Source organism: Haliotis rufescens, unplaced genomic scaffold, assembly GCF_023055435.1.
Source record: "Haliotis rufescens isolate VD_foot unplaced genomic scaffold, xgHalRufe1.0.p SCAF_1, whole genome shotgun sequence".
Taxonomy (NCBI): Eukaryota; Metazoa; Mollusca; class Gastropoda; order Lepetellida; family Haliotidae; genus Haliotis; species Haliotis rufescens.
In genome coordinates this window covers 91624781-91640468 of record NW_025963779.1, presented here as the reverse complement: position 1 = coordinate 91640468, position 15688 = coordinate 91624781, and positions in this window count along the sequence as shown.

Sequence of the window (15688 nt, the reverse complement as noted above, 5' to 3'; positions counted from 1 at the left end):
TAAGGCTCTGCACACAGATCTAAGGCCCTATTAATGCAAAACGCAAGATACTTACAACAGATTTGATTACTATAACCGGAACAGAGTTTCGAAACCCCAGAACCGATTAGATTCAACAACCAAATACATCAATATTTCATGAGTCATATGAACTGGTTACTGGAATTCCAGGCATGTCCAAGCTAATTTAGCATGGAGACCAAAGTCTTAAAGCGTCTAAATAACCATGTTATCTTTGTAGCCCAGATGGTTTATCATTCGTTACTTACCTCAAATAACATGTTCTGCATACCGTGAACAATTCACGTTAATATTCAATACAACGTTTAAACGCCACTACATAAAGTGAATTTCTACGGCATTCTCCTCGTGCGACATGATACGGCGTGGATGATTTGACCGCTAGGAATCTTTTACAAGCAAGTGTGTGAACAACTTCTATTCTTTTATATTATCTACAGCCAAATTCGCTACAATACATCAAAATGGAAACAACCTTTGCATCAAAGATTTTGGAAAATAGTGTATAAGGAATCGCTGTTTATTACCCACGTGGTGACGATACAGGTGGTAAGATACTAATTCCGTACGTCACACGTGTGTCGTACACAGTTGACCCCGTTTTATTTGTTTTGATTGGATAACCGTGACCTCTATCACACCGGAACATTTTTTTGTAATTAATAAAAAAATCGCGAGACGTCATTCACTTGAAAGCATGAGATTTTTGCAAACACTTTATTAAACCAAACAATATAGCCACGTGCATTAAATTCGCTTTGCATTCGTTATTAGTTATGTATAGTGCTGCAACATACATTAAATAATCGAGCTATATCCATTTGCAATGTAGCCTACATCAACCGATGGATCGAGGGTCCCCATGAGCGTGACGCACTCGACCACTTTCGCGACTTTCAATTTGATTTAACGTAAAAGATTAAACATGGTGAAATCAGGTTAAACTATCTGGTCAGATATCTAGACTTACTTGGGATGATCCGGTTGTGCCATCAGTGTCCCCATTCGAAGCGTATTTGGCGGGATTGTTTCCGGAGGTGTTGTTAATGATGAACGTACACGACTGAACGACCAGATCACTTAAAGTGAACAGTTCCGATACAACTCATTTGAAAACGTGGAGGTGTACCTAACTTCTGATTTTGTGGCCCAAAACATCCCAAATGTCAACAATAGCATTCCCAATCTCTAGCGTAAAACGCAATCGCACTGTGAGTAGATCAGGGTTGTCTTTCCTTATTCCGATAGTGACCTTACCCTTCGTTCGAAGTTGTCACTGACATGCAAGCAGACTTGAGTTTGTTGATTTTCACGTCTTCAGTATAGGGTGGGACAGTTAACATGAATATCTCTGGAGAACAATCTGATTTCCCTCTTCCAAAATGGTACTGGCAGGATATAAATTCCCCTGATAGATCAAGGTAACCGAACCATTTTGATTGCACAGACTTGACCCCGGCGGTGCCAGTGACCGGCTGTTTGTCCGATATTCAAAGCGCGGCGCTAATTGACTTTTTATATTTTGTAATATAGGTGTCCTGCGTACTAACAACCATGTGCTTGAATTACCATAAGTTGAATAATTCTCAAGAAAGCATCTTGAGCGTTGGGCTGTTATGTTTGCATGTTGTTAATGTGTATGCACAGAAATGTCAACTGCCAATATTTGGGCATATATCAATTTTCACGCGCAATCAGATTTTGCCACCGATATCAGTTTGGTCTCATAACGATCAAAAGTTGTTTTGTAATTACACTTAAATACATATAAACGTGGGAAATAAATAAAATACCACACTAATTTCGTTAGATACCATTTTTACGATACTATCAGTTACCCTAGAAAGTCCACTCGTTTTGTAAACTTGATGTCTAAAGAGAATGAGTGTAGTATTCTCTATATATATCACAAGTGATTTCAAGATAAAAAAAACAGTATCCTTTTAGCCTGAGATGTTACATAATTACAGTGTTTTAACCAAGATAAATTCCTTGCAAAACATCCACCTAAATATATATATAGGATGACACACGTTCAATTGGATTGAGACCATACTTCCTCTTTTCATATTTGGACAGAATTCCACCATTTATAAAGACAAAAACTTATCCAGGTTTACTGATAACTTGTAATCAAAGCAATAATTTTTCCAAAATGTCTTTTCTTTTCTGTAGACCAAACGCCTGATCAGAAATGAGTAATAGAAGGTTGAAATTGAAGTGTTAAATGTTCTTAAAGTGAAACACAACACTAGTCTCTGAGAAAATGGCATCAAGTCAGTATCTCGTGTGTTGGCCATGTGCATTGATGACTGCCGTGCAACGTCGATACATGGAATGGATGAGGCGGTTGATGAAGGCCATAGGAACTTGAGCCCACACTCTGAGGAACACCTGACGCAGTTCAGCTGCAGTTGTCGGCCTTGGTGGGACGTCATTCAGCCGTCTTTGAATCTCGTCCCACAGGTGCTCAATGGAATTTAAATCGGGACTGAGGGCAGGCCACTGCATGGTTCTGATGCCATCCTGCTGGAGGAAGTCTCTTGTTGCTCTTGCAGTGTGGGCACAGGCGTTATCACTCTGAAACTCCTGGTTGCGGCAACGTGCCAAACGAGGTATGGCGTGTGGTCTCAAGACTTGATCAATGTACCGATCTGCTGTGACACCATTGCCTCTCCCTGGGCCGATGTTCTGGAAGACCACAGGGCCGACCCTCTGTGCAAGACCAATTCCACCCCACACCATGATGCTCGGACCACCCAACGAGTCTCTCTCAACAACACGAGCATCAGAATAACGCTCCCCACGGCGTCGCCAGACTCTCTCTCAGCCATCTGCTGTTGAGATACAGTAACGGCTCTCGTCTGAGAAGAGGACTCTTCTCCACTGCTGCTGGTGCTATTCCTTGTGCTGTGTTGCCCACTAAAGGCGGTCCCGGCGATGACGTGTTGTCAGAATGGGTCCTCGTTGTGGCCTGTGACAGTGGAGTTGTCTGCTCGTCAATCGTCGACGCACGGTGTCCGCACTAATGTGTCGCTGGTGTGTCCCCATGGTCTGTCGAGCAGTTTCCGCAGCAGTAAAAAAGCATTCTTGAAGATGCTGTCGCACAATCTGACAATCCTGACGTCGGGTGGTGACACTTAGTCTTCCACTACGTGGTCGGTCATCTGTAGTGTTGGTGGTCTGGTACCGTTGTTGGAGCCTGTATATGGTCCCTACGTGGACTTGAAATGCATTGGCTACTTGCCGGACGGTTTGTCAAGCTTGCAATCGTCCAAAGGCTTGGTGTCGCTGATTTCTTGTCAATATTGGCATGTGGTAGCTATTCAATAACGAATGACTGTTATCCGATCTGGGTGGATTTTTATAGGGCAAGAAATAGGGGAATGCATGTGCATTTCAATTTGCACGGAACTCACGTGCATCGGGTTACCATGGTCGTTGCCGTGATGCGTTTGGGCGATCGGTTTTATTGTCATTTGCTTTGTTTTTTATCAACAAATTTCATTTTTCCGGACAAGGTCATGTTAAATTTTAGAAACTTTGACGAAAATGAAATGAAATGATACTATATTCAATTACACACGGTTAACACAATAAAAAAGCCAGAACATATTTGCAATTGCACACAGCTTATCAAATTCAAATACCTATACGAAAACAGATATCCACTAAAAGATGTATACTAATATAAAAAGATGCTTTAGTTTGTAGAGACTCGAGGCGAATTGTAGTATAATAGCTTCCCAGGTGTGTTGTTCCAGATTGTGAGTAAATTTTGTTTCAGCTCCAAATAAGAATAACATCTGTTCCGTCTTGCATTTCGAAATCAACATATTTTTGAACTACAAGTAAGTCAATGAGAGAAGGGGAAAAAGGCATTTCTTTCTGATATAAGCGCTCACAATGTAAGTTAATGTGAGGTTGTCATAGTCGACAGCATGCTAATTACAGTGCTTGCACTTTCTTTCAAAAGTTTACTGCGTGATGAGACGTTTACACATAGTTGTAAAGCAGGTCATGTGTGTGTTTGTGTGTGTGTGTGTGTGTGTGTGTGGGGGGGGGGGGGGGGGGGGGGGTAAAATAGACAGTAAAATAGTCAATTGTGCCATATCATATCGAATGCTTTTTCACCATCTAACAAAGCAACATAGACTGCAGAGTCCGTTTGTATGTAATACTGAAGCATCCCTTTTTAGTTTTATAAGAGATGCGCAAATTTGAGTTTTCGTCCTTGGGTTTTCCGTTTTTAGCCATGCACGTCGAGCAACCATCATACGGATATTTACATCATTAAGTCCATCAGGTTTCCGTAAAGGTGGAAGATAGGGTTTATATTCACATTAAGTGATACATTTAGAACTGCAAGTAAAAGGCTTTTACTTATATGGTCGCTGTATGTGTCAATATTTTCAGGCTGACAAGACAGATTACAGTCGTGAAAGGAGTGAAGATATGTATCAAATTCACAATGGTACAATGTATCTACAACATGGAGATCGGTAACTTGGTCTCTTATCCACGGTGGTACAAGGATAAAGTTAATCATACTCCTTCAGGTGTTATCCTTTGATCTACATGGGAAAAGGATGCGAGCTCACTGATGGTGTGTGGGAGGTGTCTATAAGATACAGCAGTGACAACTAGCTTATCCAGGGCAGAGATATTGTGCTTACAAATATCTGCATTAAGATCACCAAGGATAAAAGTAACATCCTGTTCACAGAGATCATCATACATGTCTATGAGTTCGTTAAGGACGTAACAATATACAGAATGTAGTACATTTAAGTTGAAGGTAGGCGACATGCTATTACATAGTTTAATAGCTATTGCGTGGTCTGTGCATACAATGATAGAGTGAGCTTTCCACTCGCTGTCGATATTAACTGAGATTGCTAATCCATTTGATCCCCGAAAACAACATGTATCAGGAGAAACAGCATTATAGGATTTAGATCAAATCCTGCAACATGTTTAAATGAGACATTCTATTTTCCGGTGGCTAATGATCATGTAGGGCCACAACATCAACAGGTCAAGACAATGTCTGACGAACATGGTCCATAACGTTGAGAACTCCACGTACATTCCACGTTAAAAATGATAGCGTTTTTAGGAGTGCACCCACCTTATACATAATGTCCTTTCTAAACTGGATGTGACACATGACTGTTTTATTACCTGTGGGTATGAGAGTCGGCGTTACGAGACGCCATCCGGGTCTTGGGTACATATTCTCTGGTTTTAATACCTGGAAGCCAAAAGTCTGGATTAATAGATACGAAGTGTTCGTAGTCGTCATAGTCGATGTTCACTTGCACAGTGTTGGTGTGTTGGTAGTTGTTGGGTTGGTTCTATTTTATTAGTCGGACAAAGTTGACAATCACATGCATATCCTGGGCGTACTCGTATATCAGATCTTTGACAGAGTCAATCAATCTTTATTCATGGTACTTATGAGGCCAAAGGCCTATAGTACAATGTGTGGGGCGTGTTACAAATTCATACATTTTCTTAGTTTCATGGCATGATAAATGAACATTGATAGATTTCTAATAGTTTCTGTACAATCACAAGTCATTAATTTACAAAATTTGTCACCGTTTGGGTTGCGGTAGAAATAGTTATTTAGATATTTTGCTCTTAAATCTTCATACACTGGACATACACATAAAAAGTGATATTCATCTTCAGTACAATCAGTTTTACAAATCCTACAAAGTCTGTGTTCTCTTGCAATACCTTCATAACTGCCTGTTTCAATAAATAGATCATTAGACAGAGTCAAATGGTTCATCAGCTTTGATGTTGTACAAAACTAGTCGTTTTGTCCGGATCCTCGGTACACTTTCTAGGGCGTGATACGTTTTGGCAGTGATCTGATGTGGTACGTTTTGTTTCTCGTGGGTGAGGTGGTTATCAGTGGGGGGTCGGTAGGTTTTGCTCAAGCTCACCTGTTGCCACGGCTCTGTTGCAAGATGTTCATCCTGGTAGGTGAAGTCGTAGTCGTAGTTCCGTTCAGTTAGATCAAGATAATTGTGTCCTGATTTATCCTTGTCGTAGCGATGTCATCTTGGGTAGGTGTTGTCTCACGTTCACAACGTTGGGTGTATGAGTGTACAGATTGATTTGGCCTCTCTTGCGCCCATCTGTCTACATCCGTGTATATATCAGGTGTATTTGACATCGATGCTGTTGGAGACGTAGTTGTCGTAGACGGTCAATCTGTTTTATGTGATTCGACAGCATGAGCTACTGTCGCGTTGTGTTTGTTTTCACCAATAGTTTTCTGTTTGATAGATATAGTGGTAATCTTGTTTTCGATGACGTTTAGTTTTGAATCAGCGGAGTAGTTCAACCGGGGCATTTCATTTTCCAGTTCAGTAATATGACCACGATATGATTTGTTTTGTTGATTGCACAACTTTAGCTCTGCCCCCAGCTCCGTGTGCAGAGCCGCTCAGTTTGACAAATTTGTCCTTATCACAGATAGCATCGTTCAGTGAGTTCATTTCGCGGGTGAATTTGTTTTCCAATTGTGCTATTTTGTTTTCAACCATATCATTTCCAAGAGCACTGCATTGTTTTAACTGTATAACATGGCTGAGAATCATGAATATTGAGTCACTCTCATCGTATGGTATGACGTCAGCTGGAGTCTGCTCGGTTGTATCGTCATCCTTGCTCGTCATCCTTGCTCGACTGAGTACCTTTGCTTGCAGGACATGATGTCTATTCCTTTCTGTTGTCCAAACGCCGTATCAGAAATATGTCCTACATCGTCTGCAAAAATGAAAATAAAAAGCTGGGTGACATCTGGGAGTTAATTTCTATTTTCCTTGCTGGATCATCAATAACTAATCCAAAGAGAAACGGGATTAAAATACACCCTGAAACATATCAAAGGAGTAATAAGTAATATTAACAATACACATAATCCAATGATCAACAGCACCGTAGTACAAACCGTTTTACATTACGAACAGATCTCACTCTTGTGTTAGCTGTTATAGTGTACAGTAATCTGCAAATAATGTAAGAGCCAAATAGATGATATAATATATGGATAATTATTCTAAGTGTAAAAAGATTATAAATCTCTTACAAAATACATACATGCACATTAATGTACGGATGTGACACGATTTATGTGTTACACAAATATAAAAAACAAACAGACTATATATACAAGTAATTGTGTACCTACTCGACTGTGGGTGAGACTGAGGTGTCTTCCCGACCACAGTGCCGCTACCTATTATTCTGGATATCTGAATATAACATATATTCTTATAACAATTACTAATACAACTATACTATTTACATAAATTTACATACTCCGGATCACGTATATAACTAGCAGTAAATTACACAGAACTAATTATAAAACATTTGTACAATAACTTTTTCCCTAAAACAACACATACACTCTTTTCTCCTTCATACACGAATATAGAAATAGAAAAGTAAAATATTAGTAATTACAAAAAGCTTACACTGTATAAGCCTAGTTCACCACATTTACTTAAATAGATTGTAACTACGAACATGATAATATATGATTTAGATGGTTTCAACTTATCAACTTGTCTGTGGAGAAAAATGGGTGCAGACTGAATACAAAGGGTTAACTTTGAGGGTTAGCTTGGCAACTCAGTTGAGCACGTCATAGCTTGGGTTTGTTAAGGGCTGACAACGTGAAGGACACATGAACTACATATTATCTATCCTTACCACCAATTATACATACCAGTTGAACGCCGACTGATCCATACATATACACTCACTATACAACGCAGACTAATCCATACATAAATATTCACTACCACGTTGACTGATCCATACATATACATTGACTACCTCCAAGACCGATCCATACATATATATTCACTACCACGTAGGCCGATCCATACATATATTCCCACTACCACCTGGACTGATTCGTACATCTCATGTCGGTGTTAACATTACGAGTTGTGTCCGATGAGTTTTTAAGTAGCAAGCAAAATCAAACCCGTACCTTGTTTTTAAGTGGTTGGGTAAAGTGTGCCACAATAATCAAAGTTGTTTTCTAGGTTATGTATGATGAAGTATTCAATCGTGCTCAAGGATGCTAGTGTGTGTATGCTGGTATGTCGAAACGGGTAATCTTGATACATTTTATTGTGCATTTTACTCTTGCTTCAAGAGCGGCATCATTATCACTTATCCATTCATATAAATATTTTTTCGCCCTTTACACCCAATGGAGTCGTGACTGGTTATTCTCTGGCGCTGACCTTTTATATTGTGAAAAGTTCTACCTTTTTTAATAGATACCTATATAAATGAACCATGATATATCTTGTGTTTCAAATTCGAGGAATGATTTTATCATTTCGACATAAGGTAGTTTTCTGACCCAAGGGAGTGTCGGTTTTGTCCTGTTATATGGGATTCTGGGCATTCAGCTGCCATGGTAACCTGATGCACGTGAGTTCCGTGCAAATTGAAATACACATTCGTTCCCCCATTTCTTGCCCTATAAACATCCACCCTGATCAGATATATATGCTTTTATTCCTCCATAGGAGAGTACAACACATGTTATAAGTTTACAGTGAAAAGCAGAGATTTTACATGGATTAAGAGTCACTTGAGTAGTTGCACATATCATATAGTCTGGTTATCACATATATTTGGAACAGTTCTTGATCCTCATTGGACAGGGAAACAGGAGGCTGGCAGGACAGGAGACTGCAGACAAGATCAGTGTCGGATCTATCTTGGAGATGGACACTGAGTTCCACCGGACCAATGTTGATGATGTCACACCACAGGATGTCTCGATACATGCTTAAAGTTTCACAATGACACAAGGCGTGTGTTAGAAGGTCGTCGTAGTGTAGACCACAGAGAAAGCAGCTTCCTTGAACAACGCCAGGTCTCCAGGGGGCACATAAATGAACAATAAACGCACACTGTTTCTTAATGTTTGGGTTGGCTTTTGCTATGAACCAGGCAGGGTGTGGCTTTCTGGTGGAATGGATTTTCCTGAAATGTTTAAGGCCTTGATCTAGAGATATTCGGGTATTCCATTCCTTCTCTTCATGGTCATGAATGGATTTCTTTACAATTTTCTTCCAGGAGCTTTGCACGGGAAATGTACCACTGACCATGAAAGCATGTAAGAAGGGTAGAAGCAGATACTTCTCCAGAATGTTCCATAAATCCGGGATGAAGCCATGTGCATTCATACAACAGTTGTTCTTAAAAGCGAAGAGACGAGTTAAGAAGAGCTGCCTGGCTAGAAAATGGTTCGGGCTGTTGCACAGGTTTCCAAGAAAGAACAATTTCCTTGTGTTGATATGGGATTCCAAAGAATGCCAACCTATTAGTGTATTACAGATGTCAGTCCTTGTTGATCTAGGCAGACCTTGGCACAACTTGAGACAGAAGCGTTGCGATCTTTCAAGTGAGATTTGTTCACCTTTGGATAAGTTGTTCCAAAGTTCACAGCCAAAGAGTGCCCGGGGAAGGCTGACAGAACGAACCAAATTTGCACTCGTGAGTGGGTTAAGACCTTTAGAGTGACAGCCAGACTTGATAAGCATCATCGTTGAGGATTTCATTTTTGAGCAAGCATTTATTGTTCTCTCCCACGAATTGAAGTTGAAGTTTAGCTCAACACCTACGTGTTTTGTGCTTTTCGCCATGGGCAACTACTTTCCATATAATTGTATGTGACATTGGACGTGTTTTGACTTATGAAATGTCATCACACAGCTCTTTGAAGGGGAAAAAAGTGAACCGCCACTTGGAGCTGTAATTCTCACATGTTGTTAGCATCAATTGGAGAAAGGATGTTATCGGACTGATAAGAGAGATGTCATCCGCTTGAGTTGGTGCTGAGATATGAAGATCAAGAACCATGGAACCTTTCTTTGCAGTTGGCAGAATCCCGAGAAGATCGTTAATGTAAACCAAATACAGTTTGGCAGAGAGCACACTTCCTTGTCTCACGCCTCTCTCAAGGTTGAACCAATCAGACTGGATATTGTTCACCATGACACAGCTTTTCATTTCAGAGTAAGAGTTGCTTAATATCCTCCATATTGCAGTAGGTATGTTCAGTTCTTTAAGTTTCCAAAGAAGACCAGAGTGCCAGACGGTATCAAATGCTTTGCTGCTGTCTAGGAAAAACACCTTCGGTGTGTCCCCCCTCTCTTAGTAGTGTTGAACTGTTTTTTGGAGTATAAATGAAGTATGGAGAGATGAAAGGCCTTTCTGAAACCCGCATTGGTGAGGGTCCGGGAAGGATTTGCAGTTACTAAATTCAGGAATTCTTCTGCACAGTACCATTTCAAATACCTTTGAGATGACAGGTAGAAGAGTCACACCTCTGTATGAGTCTGCTGAGGCTTTGTCTTTGTTGTTCCCTTTGTATATTGGAACGATTAGACCTTCTTTCCATTGCTTAGGAATATAGCCAGTGGTCAATATTCGGTTGAACAGTTCTGACACGTAGTAGTACAGATAGGACCCGCCATATCAGAACAGATCTCACTCTTGTGTTAGCCGTTATAGTGTACAGTAATCTGCTAATTGATGTAAGAGCCAAATAGATGATATAATATATGGATAATTATTCTAAGTGTAAAAATATTATAAATCTCTTACAAAATACACACATGTACATGAATGTACGGATGTGACACGATTAATGTGTTACACAAATATAAAAACAAACAGACTATATATATAAGTAATTGTGTACCTACTCGACTGTGGGTGAGAGTGAGGTGTCTTCCCGACCACAGTGCCGCTACCTATTATTCTGGATATCTGAATATAACATATGCTCTTATAACAATTACTAATACAACTATACTATTTACATAAATTTACATACTCCGGATCACGTATATAACTAGCAGTAAATTACACAGAACTAATTATAAAACATTTGTACAATAACTTTTACCCTAAAACAACACATACACTCTTTTCTCCTTCATACACGAATATAGAAATAGAAAAGTAAAATATTAGTAATTACAAAAAGCTTACACTGTATAAGCCTAGTTCACCACATTTACTTAAATAGATTGTAACTACGAACATGATAATAGATGATTTAGATGGTTTCAACTTATCAACTTGTCTGTGGAGAAAAATGGGTGCAGACTGAATACAAAGGGTTAACTTTGAGGGTTAGCTTGGCAACTCAGTTGAGCACGTCATAGCTTGGGTTTGTTAAGGGCTGACAACGTGAAGGACACATGAACTACATATTATCTATCCTTACCACCAATTATACATACCAGTTGAACGCCGACTGATCCATACATATACACTCACTACACAACGCAGACTAATCCATACATAAATATTCACTACCACGTTGACTGATCCATACATATACATTGACTACCTCCAAGACCGATCCATACATATATATTCACTACCACGTAGGCCGATCCATACATATATTCCCACTACCACCTGGACTGATTCGTACATCTCATGTCGGTGTTAACATTACGAGTTGTGTCCGATGAGTTTTTAAGTAGCAAGCAAAATCAAACCCGTACCTTGTTTTTAAGTGGTTGGGTAAAGTGTGCCACAATAATCAAAGTTGTTTTCTAGGTTATGTATGATGAAGTATTCAATCGTGCTCAAGGATGCTAGTGTGTGTATGCTGGTATGTCGAAACGGGTAATCTTGATACATTTTATTGTGCATTTTACTCTTGCTTCAAGAGCGGCATCATTATCACTTATCCATTCATATAAATATTTTTTCGCCCTTTACACCCAATGGAGTCGTGACTGGTTAATCTCTGGGGCTGACCTTTTATATTGTGAAAAGTTCTACCTTTTTTAATAGATACCTATATAAATGAACCATGATATATCTTGTGTTTCAAATTCGAGGAATGATTTTATCATTTCGACATAAGGTAGTTTTCTGACCCAAGGGAGTGTCGGTTTTGTCCTGTTATATGGGATTCTGGGCATTCAGCTGCAATATGTGCACTTAGGCAGGCAGAAATGGACACCAAAAGGCAATATGATATACTGAACCGCACAAGAAACGTCACCCCAAGTAACATTGCATGAAAAGTTGTCATTTAAATATCTGGGTAAGTTTCTAAAATTTAACATTACATTGTCCGGAAAAAGGAAATTTGATGATAAAAAAAGAAAGCAAATGACAATAAAACCTATCGCCCCAACGCATCAAGGCAACGGCCATGGTAACCTGATGCACGTGAGTTCCGTGCAAATTGAAATACACATTCGTTCCCCCATTTCTTGCCCTATAAAAATCCACCCAGATCAGATAACATTCATTCGTTATTGAATTGCTACCACATGCCAAGATTGACAAGAAATCAGCGACACTAAGCCCTTGGACGATTGCAAGCTTGACAAACCGCCCGGCAAGTAGCCTATGCATTTCAATTCCACGTTGACTGTGTGGACTTTGCAATCGCAAGGGATTCACATTATCAAAGCATAAATCTGAAAGATCTCTTTTCCCGTGTCAGTGGGCATCTTATCATCAGCTATTTAAAAGAAATTGGTCTGTAGAATAAATTTTAAATAGGTATGTGAATAAGTAGATGGATGCTTGTTTTTAAATTTGGTGTGATGCTATTAGCAGCTGACATTATTGAAGGCTCTGTCCAGGAGGTTAACGTAGCGTAAAAATATTGTTCCCCTGTGTGACACATAATCCTATCATAATTGATGTAACTATCTTCAACCAGTGTTTTTAAGCCAACTCACTGATGAGTATTTTTTAATATTGGCCAGTGTTATGCGCAACCACCAGTAGCTAAAGTGATGACGTAAATCCTGCTGGGGTATCGTGCAGGAAGCCGAGTTACTGTAAGTCCCCATGATCCCTAGCGAGGTGGCCTAGCTTTGGTTACTGATGGCCTATAGCCCGTGTTTTAAAACTGTATTATATTGTTATGCTCATATGTTTCATCATCCATTCCATGTATCGACGTTGCACGGCAGTCATCAATGCACATGGCGGACACACGAGATACTGACTTGTGGTGCCATGTTCTCAGAGACTAGTGTTGTGTTTCACTTTAAGAACATTTGACACTTTAATTTCAACCATGATGATCTGTTTTGCCACGTTTCATCTTTTTAATATGTCTCAAAGTATGTTAACAGTGTTTGGACAAATAAGGTTTCTCATATAATCTATCCATGGTGACGTTTCTTTTGCGGTTCAGTATACATGCCACTTTCGAATTCGAATTTGGATAATTAACCCTTAACCGCTCTGGTATATAATAACATGTTCACACTATATAACACCAGAATCAGATCCGATAATAACTTGAAATAGACTTTGATTCGAGGTAAGATATTTTTCTCAGCTACAGCTACAAAACCAGAATCTTTTTTTTATTAATTTATCATTTTTCCTAAAGAAAATCACATTCCAACAATGAAATTTTTGTGGCAGACAATTTGTTTTTCTTCAAAAGTGTAAGGCATAAAATTGTTTTCAAAAAAATCCTGGGACGCTTTATTTTCTTTGATAAAATCCTAGATTGGTCTGAAATACAATTTTAGAGCTGTGGGCTCAATGTGTAATGCTTTTTAACTGTCTTGAAAAAAATGTTAAGCATTCCGAATAAAGATAGCCAAACATCTTTAAGTAAAGAGTATTTGCTTACACATCATGAAGACGACCGGTATCAGTAAAATGTGGAATCTTTACTATGCATGGATGTGGGCAATCACAGTGAAAGCTTGCCAGCTTAAAATATATACGTCATTGTCAAGGGAAGAGATAAGCCAATAAGAGGTCTGAATCACAGGTCATTCGTGCTTACTTTGTTGTAAAGAGTTATCCTTCAGAGGCATATATTACACAAAAGCCTATAAATCAAGTAAATGAGCTGACTTTGGCATTGAAGGTAATAAAATCCCGTTCAAAATACATAAATCTCTAACTTTTGATTTTTATCGGTTGGTTTACTCAGTGTAATTTTCCATCACTTGACACCTGTCAGCAGTTCTGAAACACTGAACAGAGCCATCGATCGTTGCATGTTTTGTGAGGACGTAACCGTGATTTGACTGTGATTGTTGTTTTTGAAGAATTCGTTTCTGGCCTTTTGATAACAATTTGGCGTAGCCGGTGCCTTTCCTGAATGTCTGTGTACATACCAACTATATAAAATAGTTGAAACAAGAAAGAAGTGAGCAAAGCTCACATGCCCCTGTTATCCCCGCTGGTCAACAACACATAGTAAATAGTTTGTTAATTAATGAAATATACCTGTTGCTTTAAGTCAGAGGAACTGCCCTTTCCTTTGTAACCCCATGAGTATGCATTATGTTTGAAATAAACACATGTTTTTGCAAATATATATTTAAATCTAGTGTGGGATAATCAATGCCTAGCACAACATACATTCTTGATGTTTCTTAATGTGTCCATGGAAACGGCAAAAATTAAAAAAATCAGAATCTTCAAACTAGCAAAGGGCACAAGTACTCATTGTGGTAAATGGGTGTAGCACGTTCGGTGAAGCTAGGGTGCACGGGTAAAAAAATATGGGCCGTACAAAACACCCACCCTAAAAGTTTAAGTTTCTAATGTTTCCATGGAAACGGCAAAAATTAAAAAATGAAGAATCTTCAAACTAGCAAAAGGCACGAGTACTCATTGTGGTAAATGTGTGTAGCATGTTTGGTGAAGCTAGAGTGCATGGTTAAAAAGTTATGGGCCGTACAAAAGCTCGGACGGAAGGACGGACGGACGGACGGACGGACAGACGGAACGCTTCGTAAACGGGGGTATAATAAAAGCGACAAAACCCTTTCCCAAAAGAAATATCTGCTAAAAGCAGAGTCGACTGTACGATAGGGAATTGCTTTGGACACCGTTCTTGTCACATTTGGGGTTGGTTGGGGTTGGGTTATTGTTTAACGCCGCACTCAGCAATATTCCAGCTATATGACGGCGGTCTGTAAAAAATCGAGTGTGGACCAGACAATCCAGTGATTAATATCATGAGCATCGATCCACGTAATTGGGATCGATGACATGCATCAACCAAGTCAGCGAGCATGACCACCCGATCCCGTTAGTCGCCTTTTACGACAAGCATAGTCACCTTTTACGGCAAGCATGGGTTGCTGAACACCTATTCTACCCCGGAATCTTCACGGGTCTTGTCACATTTGGAAATGCCCTCCACATGTCTACCTTAAAACTTTTTGAAATCTTTACTGAGGCTTTGAGTATTGTAACCTTGATCAAACAACTTCTGAACAAGAGTCGCATGACGCTCTTTGAAATATTGGTTGAAAAAAAAGCTCGAATGCATCTCAACAGTTGTGAAATGTAAACACCAAGAGCTGGAGCTGATGGAATATTGCTCGACATGAAGGATAAGTTGACTATTGGAAAGTTGAAGTCATCATTCTTGTAATACAGTCTTTTTGTGGAGAGTGTTTTGTCACTCTGAATCTTTGTACGTCTTACATTCATCTAAATATGAAACAAATGAGGTGGTCTCAATGGTCTCCTTTGTTTCTTCTTCTTCTGGAAATAAATGGCTATTTGATAACTATTGAACGATATCCGATCATCGATATACCTGAAGCTTAAGTTGACCGTCTTGGCCAAATTATCTTTTTTG